General features: G+C 43.1%; 1 long non-coding RNA gene across 1 annotated transcript in view; it reads left to right on the top strand.

Annotated features, from left to right (window-relative positions):
* Positions 1 to 1,611: 1,611 nt before the first annotated feature.
* LOC147031193 (uncharacterized) overlaps positions 1,612 to 6,820 on the top strand; it is an 88,660-nt gene continuing 83,451 nt past the window's right edge. Inside the window, exon 1 of the long non-coding RNA XR_015056722.1 lies at positions 1,612 to 1,734. This is a non-coding gene — a long non-coding RNA (uncharacterized LOC147031193). The remainder of the gene's footprint in view (positions 1,735 to 6,820) is intronic.

Genomic DNA, 6,820 nt, shown 5'->3' with positions numbered 1-6,820 from the left:
ATCGGGAGGCGTTAAATCAGGAGAACGTGATGGCCAAGAAATTTCTGAATTTCGCGAAATTATTCGGTGTCCCTGCTCTTTGGGTGAGAATAATTGATCGATGATATTTAAAATAAAATTCCACGATTTTGGTTCTTTGTTCAGTTGTGAATTTTTTCATGGGTAATTTCCAAATGTTCCAAAACAAATCTAAATTCTGAAAAAAAATTTATTAAAAAACAGAAATGTTATTTAATTTCTAAATGTCTTGGTGACTTTTGGGACGCCCTGTATTACATGCGCATAGGTTTCAAAGGGGGAGGGGTGGCATGGGCAAGGTTGGTTCATTCTGGCGAGGGGGGGGCATGGTTAAGGTTGGTTCATTTTTGGGAGGAGGGGCATGGGTAAGGTTGGTTCAATCTGGGGAGGGTGTGGCATGGGTAAGGTTGGTTCATTCTGTGGAAGGTGGTGTGGGTAAGGTTGGTTCAGTCTGGGGAGGGGGGGGGCATGGTTAAGGTTGGTTCATTCTGGGGAGGGAGGGGGAGCATGGTTAAGGTTGGTTCATTTTTGGGAGGAGCGGCATGGGTAAGGTTGGTTCCTTCTGGGGAAGGCGGCGTGGGTAAGGTTGGTTCAGTCTGGGGGGGGGGCATGGGTACGTTTGGTTCATTCTGGGGAGGGGGCGGTATGGGTAAGGTTGGTTCATTCTGGGGAGGGGGGCATGGGTAAGGTTGGTTCATTCTGGGGAGGGGGTGTGGGTAAGGTTGGTTCATTCTGGGGAGGGGGTGGGGATGGGTAAGGTTGGTTCAATCTGGGGAGTGTGGGCGTGGGTAAGGTTGGTTCATTCTGGGGAGGGGGGGCATGGGTAAAGTTGGTTCATTCTGGGGAGGGGGGGTGTGGGTAAGGTTGGTTCATTCTGGGGAGTGGGAGCGAGGGTAATGTGCGTTCAATCCAAGATGTATAATGTGAGGTGGTGGGCATGTCTATTTATTTCTTTTTTCTCTAATTTGTCCATGACCTCATGTAATTCTGACATGGAACATAACAGCTCTCACACAATTATTCATTGTATTTCGTAAAAGTGATTTTCACATATAACATGATCCTTTTCACACTTTTATTTGTTACTTTGATCTCAGGATTCTAAGGATTCTCAGGCTCATAAATGAGCTTGTACATGTATCATTGCAAGGACATTTGTACACAACGGACAAACACATGGCTGGTGGGATTTGAACTTGGGTTCCCTGCAACACGAGCCAGTGTTTCTGATGGGAACATAAATTTTAATTTCTTTGCCAAAAAGGACCCCAATAATGAGGAAAACACATGAGGCTCCACAACCGATTAAGGACCCTCGTGGCAAGGCATTGTTGGTTCCAAAATGGACTTTACACCGAATCCCAAAAAATTCCATACCTTTACACCGGACATCAGATCGACAACAGGGAGCAGTGTACTTGACTTTGACTTGTCCAGTGTAGGTTTAATTTTCATCAGCAGAGGATAAACCCCAATGATCTCAGTACACAGCTCGGTATACTGCAATCGTTGGGGTTTATCTATTCGTTGATGAGCTCCGATCCACCTATAAGGCCTTCATCCGTAGCTTGATGGAGTACTGCTCTCCCCTCTGTGCTGACTCCCCTGCCTCACATATTGCTCACCTTGACGTCGTGGAAACCAAGGCCTTCAAGATGATTGGAATCTCCTGTGATGATGCTGAATGTGGGTCCATCACTTCTCCATCGCAGACAGGTTGGTGTTATCTCTGTCTTGTGCAGACTCCTTTCTGGTCTTGCACCCTCTGCTCTTTCTGTGCTTTAAACTTATGAAGTTCGTGTTGATTGTGGAACAAATTTATGATATTTTTCAAGTTTCCTTTATTTGTATTTCTTTTAATGATTTTTGTTCTTGAATTTCTTGTTTCCAGGAAATGGTAAACTGTTGAGATGAGTAGTGGGGCCTCAATGTGAAACCTGGCTGTAAATTACAACTTTTACTGCGACATGGTGGGGCGATTTTACAACCACTTTAACTTTTCTGAATTTTCCATTAACGTTTGTACTAACTGTACTTTATGCTTAACACTGAAACTTTATTTCATTTTCTTTCCGTTTATTCTACACGTGTGGAGCTCATGGGGGAGCATAGGCTCTGTTTGGAGGAATCGGATGTTATGGATGGGATCTGGGCCAAGCTGTTTCCGCACCCATCCATTGATGGATCATGAGTGTCGGGCCTTCAAAAGGTCCCCACAAAGTGCAGGTGCAAAAGCTGTCACCTCTTCCTGTTCACACCACGATGGCACTGAGGCTCATTTCCTCTCCTTTATGCACATCGTCTGTCATTTACAGCTTTTGATCTTTATGTTCAGGCAGACACACAGAGCATCACAATATAGTAGACGATTCGAACTATTTCGCTCCATCGCCTTTTTCCAGCATTGTTTTGTTCCGTCACGTGCTCAGTTGAACCTCATTTCCTCGTGTCATTGCCCCCACAGTCTCAACTAAATGAGTCCCGCATGTATTTCTGTTTCTCTGTCATGCTGGGCTGACTACCGTTGGATTCGAAAGACCCGAGAAGCCACCAGTAGGCCCCAAAACCTGGCCAATCCAATATGTAGATAAAACGACATCGTTATAGAAGTGTTTGTTGTTGGACATCCACTGTTATACCGTGGAAACTCCACCAACTCTGTAAGGAGCGAGGTCACTGTCCTTTTAGTCGGTTAGGGCAGGAATTTGTACTTTCTTCAGGGTGCCGTCGATGGCTCGCTTTCTCTTCATGAAGGACACTGTGGGATCTTTAACATCCACTAACTACTGCGACTGGCAGACGGATCTTCTGGATTAATGTTATAATTTGAAGGACAATGGGTGATGTAACACCCTGCCCACTTAGCAACCAAGTTGGGAATCAAACCCAGGCAGCTAACAGGCAAGTGAGCTACCTTTGCACGATCTTGTCAGAGCTTCAGTGTAACTGTATAAAATGGCATTATTGAGCCTCGCCCTATAGGATAGGGGGAGGCTTATGCTTGTAGGGTTTGTTTCTACAATTAGTGCCCCCAATTTGTAATGGTACACCAGAGTTTCTGAGACCTGTAGGAGTACTAAATCACCATTTAGGTTTTCCCGTTCATTTTTTGTTCTTCCTTTTCTTTTCTGTCAATGTCCGAGCTGTATCTCAAATCTGGCTGGGACTTTCGGAATGAAATTTTGTATCAATAATGCGAATAAAAAGCATGCACAGTTAGCCTAATTTATTTTGACTTTGACCTAATTTTAAGGTCATGACCCAATTATGGACATTTTAACCTTTTTCACTGTAACTCGACTAAGGTTCGTCTGATTGGAACAAAATTGCCCAATATATAAACAGCCACGAGTAAGGTGCATTTCGTCAATTTACATCATATCACTCCGAGTTAAAGGTCAAGGCCAAATGGTGGTCTAAAAAGAAAAAAAAATGTTCACTTGCACTGAAGATATTCTTGCATCATAATAGTACACCTGAAGTTGTGCACCTTATATTTGATTCTTGTTCTTGACAATTTTTGGGGGGATTGTGACCTAATTAACAGAAAACACTTTTTTGATCATAACTTGAATAATTTTCACTGTTGAGTTTCATGGATAGATTAAAGACGAGGATGAATTTTCTTAATTTACACTTTTTCCATAAATGTTGAAGGTCAAGGTCATACATATGGCCGAAAAAATTTGGCCATCATTGGATCGTGGGTGCTAGTGGAGGCTTCCCCTTTGTGATCACTTTGAGATTGCAGATATCGAGTTATATATGGTTATATGAACACATGTGTGCACAGACAGACTAGTATTGCAAATCTATATCCAAGATGTCTTTATTATTTTGGATTAGTATTATAAATATACACTCGGTCTACAAAACATTAGGAACACCTGCTCTTTCCATGAAATAGACTGATCAGGTGAATCCTTGAAAAAGCTATAATCCCTTATTGATTGCACCTGTTAAATCCACTTCAATCAGTATAGATGAAGGTGAAGAGACAGGTTAAAGAAGGATTTTAAAGCTTTTAAACAATTGTGCATGTCATTCAGAGGCTGAATGGCAAGACAAAAGATTTAAGCGCCTTTGAACGGTATGGTAGTAGGTGCTCGGCGCACCGGTTTGAGTGTGTCGAGAACTGCGACGCTGCAGGATTTTTCACGCGCAACAGTTTCCCATGTGTGTCAAGCATGGTCCACCACCCAAAGGACATCCAGCCAACGGCAGGCCAGTGGTCGAAAATGACTCATTGATGAAAGAGACCAAGGGAGGCTGATATGAAATGTGCAGAGCAACAGATGGATTACAGTTAGTTAAATGTCAGTCCAGTACAATATTGTGGCCAAAAGACCCACAAAATAATGCACAATTTGTCGTGCCTTGACACAAATGGGGTATGGCAGCTGACGACCATACAGAGTTCGACTTCTTTCAGCTAAAAACAAGAGGCTGTGGTTGCAGTGGACTAAGGAACAAAAACACTGGACACTGGCTGATTGGAAATAATATTGCCTGGTCTGATGAATCCCTGCTCCTGCTGAGTCACGCTGATGGGAGAACTAGGGTATAGAGAAAACCACATGAGTACATGCATCCATCATGCCGCGTGTCAACATTGCAGGCTGGTGGTGGTGGTGTGATTGTGTGCGGTGTGTTTTCATGGAAGACATTGGGCCCCTTGTGAAAAGAGCAACATTTGAATGCCACAAGATATCTGAACATCATCGCCAATCAGGTGCATCAATTCATGGCAGCAGTGTATCCATCTGCAAATGGCTTTCTTCAGCAGGATAATGCCTGTGCCACAAGGCTCGGATTCTCCAGGAATGATTCCATGAACATGACAGTGAATTCAGCTTTCTGCGGTGGCTTGCCCAATCACCAGATCTCAATCCAATGGAGCATCTGTGGGATGAGATGGAACGAGCTATTCAGAGTAGAGATCCACCACCAGCCAACTTGACACAACTGTGGGAAGAATTGGAGTCAACATGGGCCAACATCCCTGTGGAACGCTTTCAACACCTTATGGAGTCCATGCCACGACAAACTGAGGCTGTTCTGAGGACAAAGGGGGGTGCAACTCAATATTAGGAAGGTGTTCCGAATTTTTTGTACACCGAGTGGATATCCAAGATGTCCTTAGTTTTTTTTCAATTAGTATGCATAATAAATGTATATCCGAGATGTCCTCATAATTTTGAATTTGTAAATATTATAAATGCATCACCAAGATATCATTATTTTGGATGAGCAAGTATAGTAAATATATATATGTATATATATATATATATATATATATATATATATATATATATATATATATATATATATATATATATATGTGTGTGTGTGTATATATGGATATACACAGATGCCAACCCTCCCGATTTCATCGGGAGGCTTCCGAAAATTCACCCAAACTCCCGCCCTTACGATCACTATCCTTATCCTCCCGAAATTTTGATATTTTTGCACTGTTCACTAATCAGAATGTACTAGTATGAGAATTGAATGAAAAGCATCGTCTGCTACGTATAGCATGTGGTAACTCCATAACGTTCGCTGCTACCAAATTGTACGTAAAAAATTGCAAATTCAAATGAGGAGCAGCGAAACATTGGGTCTGGATCTCACTTATGCGATCATGCACTGAGATTTAGTGCATGCGGTATGTGTGCAATACAGTGCATGCGGTATGTATGCACAGTGTATATGCATGCGATACGCTCACTGCATGCAGCTGGGCCCCGTACCAGCCCGGCGGTCGCGACCACCGTGCGGTGTTTAACAGCCGCTAGAGTTCTACGAGTCGCGCTGCAGCTGTGGAACATCGACTTCGAAGTTACCGATGCTTCAAGCCCTCGATGTTGATTACGAAATGGCAGAAAAGAAGCTTACGAAGACCAAGAAATGGTCTCAGAAGTACAAGACCGAATACAGTCTCCAATACCCGTGTATTCGAAAGTCTGAAAGAGGAATTCATCATGCGTATTTTACAGTATGCAGCGTTGATATTTCAGTTGAGCACGGAGGTCGCGATGATATTCGGAAGCACGTTGGAAGCAAACGGCACACAGACATTGCAAAGGAGAGATCTTCGAGCACGAGTACCAGTACACTTCTGAATTATTTCACCAAACAAGGGACAAGCGAGGAAGAGGATGTTACCTGAGCGGAACTTCTCTTTAGTGGATTTATTGTGGAACATAACTTGCCCATATCAGTCTCAGATCATGCTGGACCTCTATTTCAAAAGATGTTTCCAGATTCAAAAGTTGCTTCAAAGTATGGATGTGCAAGAACAAAAACTTCAGCAATAATTGGTGAGTTGTCAAATGTTACTGCTTCATCTATTGCCGATATTGCAAGACTAGCTCCATTTAGCCTAGCTACAGACGGTAGCGATGACAGTGGTGAGGCCCAGCTATATCCTGTCCTGATTTCGTACTATGACAACAGTGCTGGGATTGTGAAGCAAGGTTTGCTAAGTTTGCCTGCGTGCAAACAAGATTCCACTGGAGAAAACATTTTCAAACTGCTTGATCATGAGTTCAGTGACAGGAAAATTCCGTGGGGAAATTGTGTTTCCTTTTGTGCTGATAATGCCTCTGTCATGGTGGGCAAGCACAAAGGAGTCGCTGCTTATATCCACAAACAAAATCCAGAGTGCTACATCATGGGATGCCCTTGCCATATGATGCACAATACGGCAAAGAAGGCGGCTCAGGCCTTACCCATTGAATTAGATGACTTTCTCATCGATATTTACTACTACTTGGACAAAAGTAGTAAACGCGTCAAA

The sequence above is a fragment of the Eptatretus burgeri genome, chromosome 3 (assembly GCF_056783735.1).
Source record: "Eptatretus burgeri isolate ZD-2024b chromosome 3, Ebu_testis_v1, whole genome shotgun sequence".
Taxonomy (NCBI): Eukaryota; Metazoa; Chordata; class Myxini; order Myxiniformes; family Myxinidae; genus Eptatretus; species Eptatretus burgeri.
The sequence above is the reverse complement of the archived record's forward strand: the minus strand, read 5'-3'. Positions and strand labels throughout refer to the sequence as shown.